General features: G+C 40.6%; 1 protein-coding gene across 5 annotated transcripts in view; it reads right to left on the reverse strand.

The window, feature by feature from the left end:
• The window catches only part of Rb1cc1 (RB1 inducible coiled-coil 1), a 70,043-nt gene extending 54,301 nt beyond the window's left edge, over positions 1 to 15,742 (reverse strand). For 2 of the 5 annotated variants that reach the window (XR_009377492.1, XR_009377493.1), the window contains exon 1: positions 15,594 to 15,741. The gene's annotated coding sequence lies outside the window, so the exon portion shown is untranslated. Of the gene's footprint in view, positions 1 to 15,593 lie in introns of all 5 variants that reach the window. The other 3 variants (XM_059253800.1, XM_059253799.1, XM_059253801.1) reach the window with 2 other exon arrangements.
• Positions 15,743 to 18,893: the final 3,151 nt, after the last annotated feature.

Consider the following 18,893-nt stretch of genomic DNA (forward strand, 5'->3'; position numbering starts at 1 on the left):
TCGAAAAACCAAAAAAAAACTATTTCTGGGCTGGATGTATAGTGCAATGGTGGGTAGTTTACCTAACATGTTCAAGGCCTTGAGTTCACACTCCAGCACCAACACAGACAAGCTGTCTCTATCTCACCTGTTATTTTAACCCTGGATGCTATGCTTTAGGTGGCCATGATATAGCTTCAGAAAACCACAGTTGTGTCTGGTAATGGAAAGGTTTTACTTCGATACCCCTGCCCCACAGTTTAGACAAGCCACAGTATGCTTACACAGAAATACAATATTCTGTGTAAGCAAGACAGAAGTTTGTTGTCTTTAACTAACATCCATTTAGTAGGTGGAAAATGAAGCTTATTAGAATACTTGTCCAGCATGCACAAGGCCTTTGCTTCAATCCTTAACACCACCATGAAAACAAAAAATTTACTTGTTGTGCTTAATACTGTCTTATTAAAATTTTACAAAGATCAATGTTGTACAATCTAACTCAAAGTTATAAAAATCACTGAAATGTTTCTTTTCCAGCAGGTCCCTGAAGTAAATAGCTTTATTAAGAGGGTCTGGGAAGTGAAAAGAAAACGTCCTTATCAATACACTGTTGTGGAATAGTCCTTTAGTTCACTATGAAGATTTGAAAAAGGGGGAAATGCGGCCAGGCGGTGGTGGCGCATGCCTTTAATCCCAGCACTCAGGAGGCAGAGCCAGGCAGATCTCTGTGAGTTGAGGCCAGCCTGGTCTACAGAGCAAGATCCAGGACAGGCACCAAAACTACACAGAGAAATTCTGTCTCAAACCCCGCCCCCCAAAGAAACCCACCCCCCCCAAAAAAAAACAGAAAAAAGGGGAAATGTGTGGACATTCCTATATGCTGTGTGAATATATATCACTGTCATTGGTTTAATAAAGAAGTTGATTGGCCAATAGCTGAACAGGATAAAGTTAAGCAGGAGAGTAAAACTGAGAATGATGGGAAGAAAAAGGGCGGAGTCAGGAGTCTTGAACAGACACTGAGAGAAGCAAGATGGACATGCTGTACTGAGAAAAGGTACCAAACCACATGGCAAAACACAGATAAGAAATATGAATTAATGTAAAATGTAAGAGTTAGCTAGAAACAAGCTTGAGCTATTGGTCGAGCATTTATAATTCATAAAGTCTCTGTGCTGTTTATTTGGGAGCGGCTCACGGGATAGAAATTTACGCTGACAATACATATCTGTTAAATTTCTATTTTTTAAAAAAAATTAAATTTCTAACTCTCAATATATAAATGGGGGGCTGGAGAGATGGCTCAGAGGTTAAGAGCACTAGCTGCTCTTCCAGAGGTCCTGAGTTCAATTCCCAGCAACCACATGGTGGCTCACAACCATCTATAAGAAGATCTGGTGCCCTCTTCTGGTGTGCTGACAGAACACTACATGTAATATATATATATATGGATGCTAATAATGGCCACTTCATATAGATATTACAGAAAAGAAGTAAAGTTTCAGTAAAATATTTTTTGTACAAAACCAACTTCACAGTAACTACCAAAAATGTTTTCTAGAGGAAAAAAAATGAGTGGTCTAAAATACTCAGCCCAAAGCACCTGCTGAGTTCCATTCTATTCTCATCTAGTCTTCATTTATTATTGTATACCTGAACCTGACAATACTAATAGCAGGAAACCACCAACAGAACATGCTTGAGTCCTGTTTTAATGCCATACTACTCCAAACCAAAACCAGCATCATTAAATCTACTCAAACATGTATCTTTAGATGGACATTCCACCAGTACCCGCATGGCTCCCTACATGGCATTTAAACTGATGGAAGAGGAATAAGCCCTGGTTCCTCGAGCCTTTACTCATGTCAGTCTATGCTTCTGTTTTATAGTCAAGAACTGACCAACATCCTGGCAAACTTTGCAGTCAATAGTCTGTTTTATAACCACTTACAGTCCAAACCTCAGATTCTAACAGTCACATCTGTATCCCAGCATAAATGGTCTGCTATACCATTTTTTTACCGCTGCCAAGTACCTTACATTGCCCAAATTGTATAGCAAATGACAGCAGAAAATTTGTTTGGTAAACTGTTTGTTTGTTTGAAATAAGGTCTTACCTTGTAACACAGGCCAGTCTCTAACTCATAATCCTCCTTGCCTCTACCTTGCAAGTGGTAGGATAACAGATGATAGCTACCATACTTGGTTAATACTGTTCTTTAAATACTACAGTAATATCCAACACACACAATGGACAGTCAATGATTTTTGAGGCATAAATGATGTGAGGACTAAGTATCCCAACTATGAAATAAAAAACCCAAATGGCTCAAAGAGCATTCACAGAATATTATTTGTCAAAATAAGACGATCCAAAGTTAAATTGTCTTTTTCTTGTGAGTCTGTTTAAAGTGGACATGGTGGCATATGTCTCTAATCTCAGTACTCAAGAAGCAGGTGCAGGAGGACAGCTAGAAGTCTGTTCCAGGCCAGCCAGAACCACACAATTCCAAGCAAGCCTGACACTAATTTCAAAATAAGACAAAAACATTCCTTTTTTTTTTTTTTTTTAAAGTATCACTGGAGAGATGGTTCAGCAGTTTAGAGCACTGGCTGCTCTTGTTGAAGACCTGTGTTTGATTGCCAGCATCCACAATGAGGCTCTTAACTGTCTTTAATCCCAGTTCCAGGGGATTCTTCTGGCCTCCAAGGGAACCAGACACTTAAGTGGCTGGTGCACAGACGTACAAGCAGGCAAAATACCCTTACACATTAAAACACACACATACACATACATACACATACACACACACACACACACACACACACACACACACACACACACACGAACCAAGTAACCCAGCACATATATAATTACAGTCCTGGCTTAGTAAGCTACCCAGTTTTTCCAAATCTATGGCTTTTTGCAAAAGTCAAGAAGTATATGAGATCACTCATCCAATGTTCTAAAAACTACTATGTAGTCAGACTATGCATAAAACCCAGTCCTTATGTAGTCATTCAACAAATTATCTTTTAAAATCTCATCATATCAAGAAGGGAGATATGAAAATGCTACCCTAAAAAGGAACAGACAAGAATCCATAGAAAAAATTAAATTTTTTTTTAATTTTTTAAAAATTAAAAAAAAATTAAAAATGGCAATTGTCTGCCTCCTGCTTATGGACCAGAATGTAAACTCCAATGCCATGTTTACCTGCCAGATGCCATGCTTCCTGTCACAATGGTCAGACTCACCTTCTCAGACTGTGAGCCCACAGTAAACTTTTTCTTCTATAAACAACAAAACCCTGTATATATAAAACTCAAGTTCCAACTAGAAATTAAGTTGACCCTCACTGAGCACACTACTAAAACTTAAGCTTACATAACTAATTGCTTAAACAATTCTAGGCTAGTAAAATGGCTCAGAAAGACATCTGTAGCCACACCTATCAAGAGCTCAGCACCGACCCACACGGTAAGAGAGAAAGTACTGTCTCTTTCCTCTGACATCCACACAACAGCCCAACACACACAAATCACAAATCAATAAAACAAACAAAAGAACTAAGAGTCAGTGTTCTTAGCAACATAACTTTGGGATTGGTCATTATATACATTTCCCCTTGTGTAAAATATTTTGAACTCCATGATTTGCTTATATGATCTAAACTTGTTTGTTGCATTTAATTTTCAGTATTAGCATAAAAACTAACTGTGGCTTTATACACAACACAGTATTTTAGTATTACAGTCATCTTTCTTCTTTCTTCTTGAAGAACTGATTCCATGGATATACAAATCTATACACTCAAATCTGCAGTGGCAAGACCTTATCTAAATGAAGTAGTGTTCACCTAACACATAGGCTCCTATGTGTTTTAATCTACTACAGTGTCTAAGTGTCTATAAATACTTGTTAGAAGGAATTCCTGAGAAAATTATATCTGGAAATTTTTATACATGTACAGGAATTACACAATTACTTGCCTACTACTTTCTATCTGAGGCTCTAGACTCTCAGTACTCTTGCCTTGGCCTGAGCTCTGGGAGTTCAAGTATGCACCACCATACCTACTCATAATTTTTTATTTATATTTATTTTTATTTTATGTGTATAGGTGTTTTGCTCGCATGTATGTAAATGCATCACATGCATGCCTAGTGCCTGCATAAGGCAGCTCTGTTGGATCCCCTGGAAATGGAATCACAGATGGCTACGAACCTCCTTGTGGATGCTAAGAATCAAACCTGGGTCCTCTGGATATCTAACAAGTGTTCTTACTGCCGAGCCATCTCTTCATTGCCTCAAATACCCACTCCTATTATTTTTTGACCACCTGACTAAGTATTGTTATTAGTTTCTGTTCAATAAGACAAAACAGTACATATTTTATTTGACAACACTGTAGAGAAATATCGAAACACGTCAGTCATGCTTACTAGTATAAAAGATACACAATAACAGAATTTCAATTGGAGGAGAGAAATGATGAGTTTTTTTCAAATGGCAGTATTATGATGTTGTGTGATATTTGTATACTGTGTGAAAATGTATTGCCACGATTGGTGTATTAAAAAGCTGAATGCCCTATACCCAAGGAATGCTCAATCATACCACAAAGATACATGCTCAACTATGCTCATAGCAGCACTATTTGTAATAGCCAGAACCTAGAAACAACCTAGATGCCTGTCAATTGAAGAATGGATTAAGAAAATGTGGTACATATACACAATGGAGTACTACTCAGCAGAGAAAAACAATGACAGCATGAAATTTGCAGGCAAATGGATGGAACTAGAAAATATCATCCTGAGTGAGGTAACCCAAACCCAGAAGGACAAACATGGTATGTACTCACTCATAAGTAGATACTAGATATAAAGCAAAGAACAATCAGACTGCAACCCACAGAACCAGGGAGGCTACATGGCAGGGGGGACACCCTAGGATGACTGTGGCTTATAATAAGTTTTGGTTTTACTCAATCACTGGGCAAGCCTCAGTGAAACATTTCACTATTAGGATAAGAATTTATACTGTGGGCTGGAGAGATGGCTCAGCCGTTAAAGGCTAGGCTCACAACCAAAAATATAAGAATTTATACTGTATCAAGCTGATAATAAAAAAATAAACAAATAAATAAAAATGAAAAAAAACCTGTCAAGTGCCATTTTACAAAAGAGAGAACAGGTAATAGGATCTAATTTAAATTTCATAAAGATTATTCACAATTAGGCTGGAGAGATGGCTCAGAGGTTAAGAGCACTGGCTGCTCTTCCAGAGGTCCTGAGTTCAATTCCCAGCAACCACATGGTGGCTCACACCCATCCATAATAAAATCTGGTGCCTTCTTCTGTTGTGCAGACAGAACACTGTACATAATAAATAAATCTTTATTTTAAAAAAAGAGTGTAGCTTGAGTTTTCCTGCCTGGCCCACAGTCAGGACAAATCTCTGTCACCCGCCAGTCCCACAGCCACTCAGACCCAACCAAGCAAACACAGAGACTTATATTGCTTACAAACTGTATGGCCGTGGCAGGCTTCTTGCTAACTGTTCTTACAGCTTAAATTAATCCATTTCCATTAATCTATGCCTTGCCACATGGCTCGTGGCTTACCGGCATCTTCACAAGCTGTTTCTCATCGTGGTGGCTGGCAGTGTCTCTCTGACTCAGCCTTCCACTTCCCAGTTTTATTCTCCTCCTTGCCCCGCCTATACTTCCTGCCTAGCCAATTGCCAATCAGTGTTTTATTGATTAATTAGCAACACATTTGCCATACATCCCACAGCAAAAGAGTATTCAAAAACAAAAACAAAAAACAAAAAGCTGAATGCCCAAACAGAGTCCATTTCAGTGTCTGAGCTGCCCACTCAAATAACCCTACAAAACCCAAAAGCTTTTGCAGCCAGCACTGCCCTCTACTAATCCGAACCACCTTTCATTTGCATTAAAACCTCTTCCTTCCTTCCACAGAGGTTGACTATGTTCAGTGGTTTCTAGCTGTGCTTACTTAAAAGTTCCAGGACAGCCAGAGCTACATACAGACCCTGTCTCAAAAAAATAAAACAACAAAAAAGACATTGTGAAATTTACAGGGAAATGGATAGAAGTGGAAAGGATTATATTGAGGTGACCCAGGCTCCGAAAGACAAAGGCTGAATGATCTCTCTCAGAGGCAGACCACAGCTTCTAAATGTTACTTATATTTATTTATGGCGAGGAGATTGTGTATGGGGCCAGGAAACCAGAAGGGAGCCCAAGGGAGGGCAATAAAGGCTTTGGGGTGTGATATACCATATGGGATGTGAAAGTGGAAATGGGAATACCAGGGGTGGAAGGGTTTAATGGGGGAGTCCCCCAGGGAGATGGGAGAGGAAGGGGGCTGGTAGTAGGGGGTGGGGGTCAACTAAAGCTAAATATATATATATTTTTTTTTTTTTTTTTTTTTTTTGTTTTTCGAGACAGGGTTTCTCTGTGTAGCTTTGCGCCTTTCCTGGAACTCACTTGGTAGTATTTTTTTTAATGCCACAAGAAAACTGGCAACTTTGTAAGGTAATTTAAAAAAATTTAAAAACTATTAAAACAAAACAAAAAAGTACTTTTAAGACAGAAAAAAAAAAAGCTGAATGCCCAATAGCTAGGAAGGAGGTATAGGTGAGACTTCTAGGAAGAGAGGAAACAGATGAATCTAGTGCTCTCGAGAGAGACCAAGGGGACTCTAAAAAGTCAGACATATGACAGATCAGAGGTAACCAATCCATGTAACAGAACATAGATTAAAATAAATGGGTTAATTTAAGTTATAAGAGCTGGTGGGACAAGCCTAAGCTAAGGCTGAGCTTTCATAATTAATAAGTCTCTGTCATTATTTGTGAACTGCTGGACCAAAGAAAAAATCTATTAACATTATGATAATGTAGCACCCGTATGACCCTAGCACTCAGGAGCCTAAATACCCTGGAGTATGGCGATGTCCTGAACTGTATGGTCAAACCATATCTCAAAACAAAAATAGTAAGAAAAATGGCATAAGGAAAATAGACTCTGGATGTGCATACTAAACTAAGAAATGAGAACTAAGACAACTACAAGACACCATTTTTAGCATTCAGAATGCCACTAATGATGGGAATAACTTATTAAATGTTAAAAAGGTAACAAACAGTTCACCCAATGGCTCTTTTCCTCTTCCTTTTTCCTTTCTAATCTTTTTCCCCTCCCCTTCTCTTCCCTTTCTGTCCTGAGACAAAAAAAAAAAGAGTTTCATGTAGCCCAGGGAGCCTGAAACTTCCTAGGTAGCAGAGGCTGACTTGAAAGATCCTCCTGTCTCTGTGGTGTGTACCACTCACCATACCTGCTTCTAATGGCACATTTCTGACAGGAATACAAGTTGGTGGAACTCTTAAGAAGACAATCTGCAGCGTGTACTAAGATTATACAAACCAGGAATTGTTTGTCTGGGCCGGGTGATGGTGGTGCACACCTCTGATCCTAGCATTTGGGAGGCAGAGGCAGGCGAATCTTTGAGTTCAAGGCCAGCCTGGTCTACAGAGCAAATTCCAGGACAGCCAGGGCTACACAGAGAAATATTGTCTCAAAAACAAAAACAAAACAAAAAAGTTCATCTGTTTGTTTTTAGACAGAGTCTCTTGTAACTCAGGATAACCTCAATCTCAATTCTGATCCTCCTGACTCTACCAAGGATTGGTATTAAGTGTATGCCATCACTCCTGGGTTTTGTTTTTTGAGACAGGGTCTCTATGTAGCCCTAGCTGTCCTGGAACTCACTATGTAGACTATATATAGCAATGTTCTACCTTGGCTTCCCTAAATGGTCACTCATAATTATTCCTTTAATTGTTATCTATAGGGAGACAGAAGAATAACCACAGATGAGTCAGAAATCCTATATTCAAGCCCTGTCCTACACTGTGACCTTGACTGGCTTCATCTACCAATTTTTTTTTCATTCGAGCGAGCGAGAGAGAGAGAGAGAGAGAGAGAGAGAGAGAGAGAGAGAGAGAGAACATGAACATCTATTTCCCAAGGCAGTTCTGAGGAGCTAAAAAATAATCTTCATAGATGTGGGAGAATTATGCCAACTCTTCCACATACATATGAAAACAACATCAATCAATTAATGTTAGTAACAAATTCAGACCTATCCCCAACTCAGAAATAGTACTGGTTAATGCACAATATTCCCAACTACAAATCCTACTGTTAAACATGTCTAAATTTCTTTTTCTTTTTTCTTTCCTGGTTTTGGGGATTCAACCCAATAGGGATGGTCAGAAATGTCAGGAATCCTAGCACTGGGACTCAGGGATAAGGCACAGGAGTAAGCTGGGGCCTCAGTGTGACTGGCTCAAAAGGGGATTGGTGGTATAAAGAGCTTGCTCAGTATGCCCACAGAGGAAGCTCTGGGTTCACTTCCCAACACTGCTATAAGCCAGATGTGGTAATGAGTACCCTAGTAATCACAACACTTGGGAAGGTGAGGGCAAGATGATCATAACTTCAAGGCTATCCTCATCTACACAGTGAGTTTAAGGCTAAGCTGGGCTACATGAGACCCTGACTAAAATAAACAAACAAGCAAACAAACAACAAACTAAAACATAAACTGCTGAGCTACATACCAATATTTTGCCAACAAGTCCAAATTTTAATTTGATGTTTTTCCTTTAAATCTTTCCCCTCACTTTATTGTATACAAAGCTATCATTTCCCTGGTGTTCCTTTAGAATCTAACCCTTAATCTTCCCTGGCATAACCTTTAGAGTCTGCAAATTCTCTTTTAGCTTTCTAGTCCACTCCAATCCCCCTTTGATATATATTCCCACCAGCTAGCATCAAATTCTGCTTCTCAATTTTCCCCAACCTTCTCTGAAGATATCATTCGTATGCTAGCTAAGCACATCTCGCTAAACACCTACATGATTCCACTTACTTCCTTTATTTAGTTGGCAACCCTACTACATATGTGAACTTGACAACTATGACACATAATTAACCCAGAAAGATAGTGTTTGGAACAAGATTTATCTCCATTTAGAGTCTACCTACTCCACTGGGACTCAATAACTTCAACACTTGAGTTTATAATCTACAAACTGAAATGATAATCTTTTACGGAGTTGATAGAGAGGGGAGTTGGTAATAATGTACATTAGAATCCTTCACAGTGCCCAGGAGTGTATTAAAAATCACTAAAAGTGGTGGGTATTAAGCTTCAATATTAATAGCTTCAAAATTAACCCCATTTCCTTCTTTCAGAAGTATCAAAGGATCCCATACCTGAAGAAAATTATAACAACATTTTACACATTTTTAGGCCAGTTAAAAATCCTTCCTACACCAATCTCTGATTATCTGAACTTTAAAGCCTAATGATGGTCCTATTATCGTTTCTGGGAAACTGTCCCCAGCTCCAGGTGACCCACAGAATTATTTTCTCTTCTCAGGATACAGAACTCTAGTTATATAAAGTAATATTGATGAACTAAAGTGGGAGGAAAAAAAACCCACAAGAGGACAATTTGCTTCTCCTTAGATTCTTTGAATCTGTAGTTGACTATAAATGATGGAGGAAAGAGCTGGACAGATGGCTTAGCGGTTAAGAGAATTTGTTCTTTCTGAGGGCCCAGGTTCAATTCCCACCATCTATATGGCAACTCGTAACTCTCCACAACTCCATTTCCAGGGTATCCAATGCCACATAAAATAATCTAAAATAATAAAAATTAAAAAAAATAAAAATGATCCCATTATATTTATACAGAATATATGAGTATTGCTTGACTTCCACGTCTATATATAAAGTAACCAAAAATCAACTCAGAAAAAAACTGTCTTGCCTTGTCAGGCCTGGTGGTGTAATTCCATCACTGAGGACAGACAGCTCCTTCAAATCTCTGAGTTGAAGGCCAGCCTAGTCTACTTGTAACAAGTTCCACGCCAGCCAGAGATACATAGTGAGAACCTGTCTCAAAATTAACTTATTAAATGTCTAGTCAACCTTTCAACTGGGGTAATTCAAAATTTCCTCTTGAAAAATTATCACTGTGATGACAAGGTCCACCAGTCTAGCCTTACCACCAACTTTCTAAAATGTGAAAAACCTCAAAATTAGCTTTCTTTTTGGGGGAATGAAAGTGAGAAACCCCAAAGAAGAAACTTTGATCTCCAAAACTAAACACACTCATTAGATTCCCAATACTGGGGTGTGGGGTGTGTGTGATCTAAACAAGCCAGGTCTGGTACTAAATGTTAGGAATATAAATACTTTCAAGTTGCTGTCAAATTTAACAGAGCACGAGATCTGGATGTTACCAAAGAAAGCAAACTAAAGGCCTCATGAAGAAAAGCAATTTGAAATAATTCTGTCTCGTTTCTAATTCTGCAAACTGCAATTCTTAGCAATTCTACCACATTCAGTGTTCACTGGTTGCTGCATCAATGAAAATAACATCCACCACAACGAACATATAGGTGACCCAGACCAAGAACTGAGTGTTAGTTAGTTAGCCTCTCCCTGCAAACTGGATGCATCCCCATATAACACTCTATCTGCCAAGAGGAAAAGAGCAGGACAGGCATCTTCTTCACAGTCTACAAAAGAAAACCTTTCTCATAAAGGTTCATAGTACTAAGTGTGTGCCTTCTCTGACACAAGCATGCTCAGATAAATGTCAAAGGAGTTAACATCTGAAAATCTCTTGACCAAAATCAGAACAGAAATACTTTTAAACCAGAAATGGAATTCAGGAGTATATCCTTCAGATTTACTTCTTGAGCATACAGAAGGCACATGTATATACAAATTAATTTGGTTTTATGAAAATGAGGAGTTCTGGGCCAGCCAGGACTACATAGTTAAAAATGCCTATCTCCTTCCTTCTCTCTCTACACACAAACATACACACACACACACACACACACACACACACACACACACACACATTCCTTCAGATTTACTTCTTGAGCATACAGAAGGCACATGTATATACAAATTAATTTGGTTTTATAAAAATGAGGAGTTCTGGGCCAGCCAGGACTACATAGTTAAAAATGCCTATCTCCTTCCTTCTCTCTCTCTACACACACACACACACACACATTATGTATGTGAACATAAATTCAGGTACTTAAAGAGATCAAAAGATAGTGCTGTAATTACCCTAAAGCTGCCAAGAGGAAAAGAGCAGGACAGGCATCTTCTTCACATTCTACAAAAGAAAACCTTTTTCATAAAGGTTCATAGTGCTAAGTGTGTGCCTTCTCTGACACAAGCATGCTCAGATAAATGTCAAAGGAGTTAACATCTGAAAAGCTCTTGACCAAAACCAGAACAGAAATACTTTTAAACCAGAAATGGAATTCAGGAGTATATCCTTATACCTTATATATAACTACCCTAAAGCTGGAAGTTACAGGTGGTTGTGAGCTACAGGCAATCTGGGTGCTGGGACTGAATTGAGGTCTTCTAGAGGAGCAAGTACTCTTAAGTGCTGATACATTTCCAACCCCCAAATTCTTAAAGACTACGTTTTTGTATTTTGTGAATGCATGTGCCACAGTACATGTGAAGATCATAGATCAACTAATGATCTTTCTTTCTACCATCATGCCATACAATATTAGTGCGTACCTTGCCTGGACTGCATTAATACAGAAATCATTCCACATCAGGACATTAACTTACTACTCATTCTAGTGTCTTATCTAATTCATCAAAACTATATAAAATCCATGACTTCAGAGAATATTTTCTAGTTGCATTATTTTACTTTACAGTGTATACTAAATATGAAATAAAACCCAAACTACCTATATAATACTGAATTAGCTTTACTCCATTACCAAGACTATAAACATAGGGCAGAATCAAAAAAGCATGCTCAAATGACATTTGCAATCAAAGTCAACAAAGGCCATGGAAATAACAGTATAGTACTGAACTATTATCTTGACATATATTCTGGAAAGTTACTGATCAATATTTGTGTATGGATAGTGAAGGGAAAACTGATATAGACAGTTTCAAAATAATAACAATATGAAAATAGATCACTGTTATTTTCATAATTACAAAACCAATAATATAAGAGAATTCAAAAGAACAAAATCATAAGGGATAAAACTGTTAATCCTACAATCTTCAGGGCATTCAGTAAACACCTGAGAAAGCTGAAACTACTCTTAAAGGCTGTTTGTGAGCATTCAAGTTCTACTACACTTGCACAAACTCACCAGGATCTTAACTGTACAGAAGAGTGAAAGGACAAGTAATGCTCTTAGGACCCTGGACAATGACCAATTTTATAAGCAAATTGTTTCCTGGGTTCATAAAACAGAAAGACTAGAGAAATGTGCTAAATAATTTTATATTTTTTATCTAAGAAAGTCATTGTTCAACCTAACATTCCAAAGTCTGCTTCTCTAACCTCTTTTTTCAGCAACTGATATTGTCATTTTTGCCTTCTTTAAAATCCCCAATGGTCCGATAAATACACACTTATGAAATGTGTTACTCTAGTTCATTGGATACAAGTGTACTTCATCGGTTTGATCTGAGGGATATACTGGAGCCCAACTGTTCCCCAAACTTGCTGATCTATTGGCACTCAACTCTCTGCCTTTACACATGCAGGGTCCACATGCTCCATTTTCTTTTATTTTTAAACTATGATTTATAAAACTTAAATATCTATGGAGTAACCCTTTCTACTACTGGCCCTCACTCCTGGCATTCCATGTCAAGTAGCCATTGCTTCTTAACTTCTTTTGGGTCTTTACCCAGGTCAGTAAAAGACAGCTTATCTAAAGTTTCAAGCCTACCAACCAATACACATAGACACACGCACACTACATAACCTTCCATTGTGTTCTTATTTTCCTTCTGAAAACTTATCACAACTTCAAGGTGTCTCAGGTATGACAATCCTAGTAAAGGGGACCAAGACCTGGAGGCCAATCTGAGCTACACAATGAATCCAAGGCCAGCATGGGTTAGAGTAAGATCCTTTCTCAAAACAAAACCCACCAAAACAAACAAACAAAACCTTATAAAACTGAGATGTCTAGGGTTTTCTTAAAGACAAAGGGACTTATCTACATCACTTCTCTCCTCCCATGCTAATTCTGAATTCTTAAACTAAACTTGATTAAAAGTCAATTTCCAATAATGACAATCATTTTTATGAACATCCAATTCTTTCCAAAAATTTCTTCTATTTCTTAGCAGGACATGATAGCATACACCTGTAACCTAGCACTTAGGAGGTAGAGGCAGAAAGACTAGAGTTCAAAACCAGTCTCAGTTACACAGTGAGTCCATGGCAGCCTGGGCTACTGAGAACCTGCCTCAAATGATATTCTTACATTCCTTTTATTCCTTAGTTCAATGGTCTCAATGGAGCAAGTATACAATATAAACTATAATGGACTTGGAAAGGTCATTACAACAAAGGAAAGTGCAGCAGGGTGTAGTGGCTTGAGCCTATAATCCCAGTACTAGGAGGCTGACACAGGACTGCTGCTCTGAGGTCAGAGATAGTGTAGGCTACATAATAAGCTGCAAGTCAGCCTAGGCTACATTGTGAAACTCTGGTGTCTCAGAAAAAAAAAAATGTAGATAGGGCTAGAGATTAACTGAAAAAGCCTTTGATTTTTATTTGAGACAGGGTCTAACTATGGAGTCCTGCCTGGCCTGGAATTCACTATGTAGACCATGCTGGCCTTGAACTCACAGAGATCTGCCTGCCTCTTCCTCCTGTGTGCTAGGATTAAAGGCGTGCACCACCACACCCAGCTTTCTACTTGCCCTTTAATTTATTGACACAGAACTGAATCTACTTGTCTTTTAAAAAGAAAATTTATGATATACATCTGGGAACAGGGGTTGTGGTTGAGAGATGTAGCACTTTGCAGAGCATGTTGGAGGCTCTGGGTTTTATTCCTAGCAGTACGAATTAACAAGGCAAGAAACAAAAACAAAAGCAGAAACAAACAAACAAACAAACAAAAAAACAAAAAAGGGGGCTGGGAGATCATTTCTTCTATCTTTTGCCCTTTGGCTTTTATGGATTTATGTGTAAAGCCAATCTGCTGAGCATTCTAACCCTGATGTTTGTCAGAGTACCAAAAAAACCTCCTTTCTCTGGGCAAAGAGGACTGCTTCATTGTCTTCCCTGATTGCCAGTAACAACACAGAGAATCAGACCCATAATACCTAATAACTCACAATTTAATTCAAAACAAAGGTTTTGTTTGTTTTTCGGAGCTGAGGACCGAACCCAGGGCCCTCTACCACTGAGCTGAATCCCTAACCCCACAAAATTATTTTTAAAATGTGGCTTACGTCCACTAACCAATTACACCAATAGATTAATCAATGCAAATAAGACATTATGTGCCCCATGGCATAACAACCTAGATACCATGTTTGTTTTTTTTCTTTTTCAAGACTTGGTCTCACTATGTTTCCCAAAACCACTGAAACACACTATGTAACCCAAATAGCCTAAAGCTATCCTCCTGTCTCAGCCTCCAGGAATGCTGAAATGAATTCAGCAGCTAGATTCTAACCCTAGGTTCTAGCTAAAGTTTTAAACACAGCTGTAAACGCTAAAAAAATACATGACAAAAATTTACCTGGAAAACGTCGATCCATGACATATTTTGTAATAACACTAAATAAAAAATATTCTCACACACAATAATAACAGCCCATTTATAGACAATAATTTAAAAAGAAAATCACCCACTGAAACACAGTAACGACATTTGATTAAGCACATATCCCGGTCTATTTAGGCTGCCTCTAAACTGCTAGCTTTGCAAGCCCTCAGATAAATAAGTCTCATTAGCCTAATGTTCTTTTACAGAAAATGGTTAGCAAAATGGGTAAATTTTAACGCTTATAACACACTTGACAACATTCCCACCCAACTGAACGTCTTACAGAGACTTTATCAATGAGTGAGTGAGTGAGTGCACGAGTGTTCCGTGGCACCAGGCCTATACCAGTTCATGGAATGATCACACTTTAAAGACTCATGACGGAAAGGACAGAATTACGAAATCAAAAACAGTCACCATAGCACATCCACCAGTCTGTAGAGAAACTACAAACGCTACTAGGTTCGGAAGCTGTCATTTTTACCAAGTTTTGGAACCCGCATACACCCCTACCCCAAATTCATCAGTGGGGCGGGTGGAGGCTGAGTCATTCCGAGGAGTAACTTTACACCGATGCTCGCACTCCGGGGTCGGGACAAAGGCATCACCTCTAGGTTCCTCCCTTCTGTGCACTCCGTTCGGACGCGGTCCAAATCCTCTCGGGTTTCCAGAGCCCGACACACGGCTGCGCCGAGCGCAGGCGGCGGAGGCCGCGCTCCAGGCCTCCCTCCGGTGGGCACGGGCGCTCCGCCGCTCCCACGACCCTGTCAGCGGCCGGCGCCTTACCGTCCCGTAGGACCGGCGCGGCGACCCTGCGCGCCGGGGCCGACGACCGCTCCCACAATCCCGTCAGGTGCCAACCGGCCCGCGCCTAGCCCGCCGCCAGATGGGGGCAGGGGCGGCACTCACCCGACAGCGCCTCCTCCGCCCGCGGCAGCAGCACAGCCGGCGGCCCCCGGCACCATCTTCTGCCGCCGCCCTGGCCTCGGCGGCGGCTACCAACCGCCCCAGCGGCGCCGCCAACCAACACGACCGTCGGCGCCGGCCACCGAGCGCCCGGCGCGGCCCGGAGGTTCGGCGGGAGTGGGGTCGGGCGCAGCCGCTGCTCGGGCCCCTTGGCTCCCCGCGGAGACCCGGGTCCGCGGGCCGAGGCACTGGGACCTGAGGCAGCCCGAGCTGGCAGGGCCGGGTCGCGGCCGCCGCGGGGTTTGTTATTGTCAACTCGGCCCTTCCGCCGCAGAGCACGCCGGGAAACAGCCAGCCGGGGGAGGGGCGCTCCGGGCGTCTGCGCAAATCCGGAAGTCGCTGACCTGCCGGGACGGCGCGGCTCCGCCCGCAGGCTTAGAGCGCGGCTGGCGTCGTCTCTGTCCTGCCCTGACCCGGGAAGGTATTGCGGTCCTTCCGTGGACGGCCCCAAGGTGAGCTTGACCTTCTGGCCGCGGCGGGCCGACCCCGCCAAACCTGGAGCAGCCCCAGTCGGGGAACCGGAGGCGGAAGAGTTAGCGTCTGCACAGCTCCGGGGCCCTCGTCGGCCGCCCGAGTGCCGGGACTGAGGTCGGTGACGGGGTCAGCGGATGGTCACCTGGGACACTCATACCTTGGCCACCTGGACTGCAGGCAACTCGGAAAGTATGCCTGGCATCTTTGCAAGGGTAGGGCGGCACATAGTCAGACCAGGTAAGCTAAGAGCACGTCCAGCAGAGGAGAACCGAAGCCAAGTGGACTGGACTGTAAGCGGCACGACCGTACAATACCGAGATGTCTCTAATGAGTCAGTAACATCAGGAGTAGAGATGAGAATGTCAGTTTGGGAGAAAATTGCCATTTGTAAAGGTAATTGGGCTCAGGCAAGGACTTGAAGCTACAAATTTAAAATCTGATGAGCAGATGTTACATGCAGACTAATTATGTGACACAAACACCTCTTAAATTGCTATTTCCAGGAATTTCTGGTAGAAGTAAAAGTTTAGGACTACCATCTCTAAGTCAACAAAGAGTGATTCACGACAAAAATGAGACACAAGGGGTATAAAACTAAGCCAGATCTGCAGCCCTTCATTTATTGTGGTAGAGACTGGAAAACATTGACTGGTAAGCATTAGCTGCATTTCAAAGTTGTTTTGAAGAGGAGCTTGTTGTTTATATCACTTGTTTTTAAACTAGAATTTTAGCATATTGCTCAAGCAAAGTAAAGCAAAAGTGAAGAAAATAAGCACAAAATTATGCACCAGGGAAAGGAGTGAATTGGGAAGACTAAAGAAAAAAAATTTTACTAGCACATCAAATTAACATATGTTCCATGAATCATATGGTCTTAATAAAAACTCGGAGCCAGATATCAGGATGAAAGCTGAAAGATCAGAGAAGCAGAGCAAGCCATAGCCACTACCTCTTACCTCACCAACTCCTCAGCCTGAAAGAAGTGAGTTCCTGTCTCCTGCCTTATATTCCTTTCTCTGCCCTGCCATATCACTTCCTGCCTCAACCTTCCTAATGCTGAGATTAAAGGTGTGTGATCCCCAGTGGGGAATTAAAGATGTGTGCCACCACTGCCTGTCCCGGTTTCTCTTTTAGACTGGATTAATCTCATGTAGCCTAGTGTGGCCTTGAACTCACAAAAATCCAGACAGAGATCCTCTGCCTCCCAAGTTTTATGATTAAAGGTGTGTGCCACCGCTGCCTGACCTCTATGTCTGACTCTGTAGCTAGCTCTGTCCTCTGATCTTCAGGCAAGCGTTATTTCCTAGATTACAAACAATATATCACCACATATATAAGCTATGTGATAACGAAAAGTCTAGCTAGAAGCTGACTATGAAAAACAGAGCTGGTGAGATGCCCCAGAGTGTAAGGTCACCTGCCACTAGGTCTAACAACCTCCTTTCTGTCCTAGGACCCACATGATGGGAGGAGAGAACCAGCTCCTTGAAGTTCACACACACTATAAAGAGCACACCAGGGCTTTATCCTGGTGTTCCCTTGTAGTTAATCAGTGTCGTTCATCAGTACAGATGATGTCCAATTTCAAATGTTAAAACACAACATATCCTCATGGTTATCTACTAAAAAACAGTGATGTTCTTGTCCCTGACTTCTTTGAGAAACTATCACTACAGATGTCTGATTGTTACTTTATACTATAGTGTAAATGTTAAGAGTTTATATGGATCTCAAATTCTTTGCTAAGACTTAAGTGAAAACATGTTACATGAATTCTGTTAAATATACTTTTGAGTACCCAGGAGATAAGTGTTGCTAATCATGCATACCCATAAGTCTTCTGTCCACAAGTCATTTTCCCTCATTCTCTTGAACACTCTACTCTCCATAATAAACAGGAACAAAGTCCTCCTATAACACCATTTGAAGCATCTTAATCCAGTCTCAGTTTTGCCTTCCTGGCTTTTCTCAATGAAACTGCAAACAGATTTACAAGGACTTTTAAATTATGTTGTATGGACAATGCTGAAACTTTATTTAAACTTACTAGTGCATTGGGCATTCTTGTGTTGTCTCCTTCCTGCTGCTTCTAAACCCAGTCCATTTACTTTATTCTTTCCCCAGCTCTCAAGTAATTAGAATAATACACTATGGATAATGTACAGATTAGGTGCTGTGTGAGATAAAGGACACTCTTGTCATCTACTAATTTTTTAAAATTTAATACCTGTCAATGTTTCAGTGCATTTTCAGTAAAGGAGAGTAAGTAAAGGTGCTTTTTTTAAACCAAGTCTAGTGACAGCGTGACAGCCTGACAACCGGAGTTTGGTCCAGGACTCACAGGATGGAAGAAGAGATCTGATTTTTTTCTTTTTTCCCCTCTTTGGTTTTCCGAAACAAGTTTTCTCTGTGTAGCTTTGGAGCCAGTCCTGGAACTTGCACTGTAGACCAGGCTGACCTCAAACTCAAAGAGATCTCTCTGCCTCTGCCTCCCAAGTGCTAGGATTAAAGGTGTATGCCATCACCAACTAGCATAAATGTAGCTTTTAAAGTGATTTTTTTTTTTAGGAGTGTGTGTGTGGGGGGGATTATGCAGAGTCTACTGATAAATACCTGAGTACTTCAAATTATTCAAATTGCTAAATCCCATTTTTCTCAGCTTTTACCTGACACATCTGTAACTTTGGATCTTTTAAGTATCTAGCATACTGATTGTAAACTCCTCTTTAAATATTAACTCTTTCCCTTGCACAGTGGGACTAACATTTG

The sequence above is a fragment of the Peromyscus eremicus genome, chromosome 2 (genome assembly GCF_949786415.1).
Source record: "Peromyscus eremicus chromosome 2, PerEre_H2_v1, whole genome shotgun sequence".
In the NCBI taxonomy this organism is placed as follows: Eukaryota; Metazoa; Chordata; class Mammalia; order Rodentia; family Cricetidae; genus Peromyscus; species Peromyscus eremicus.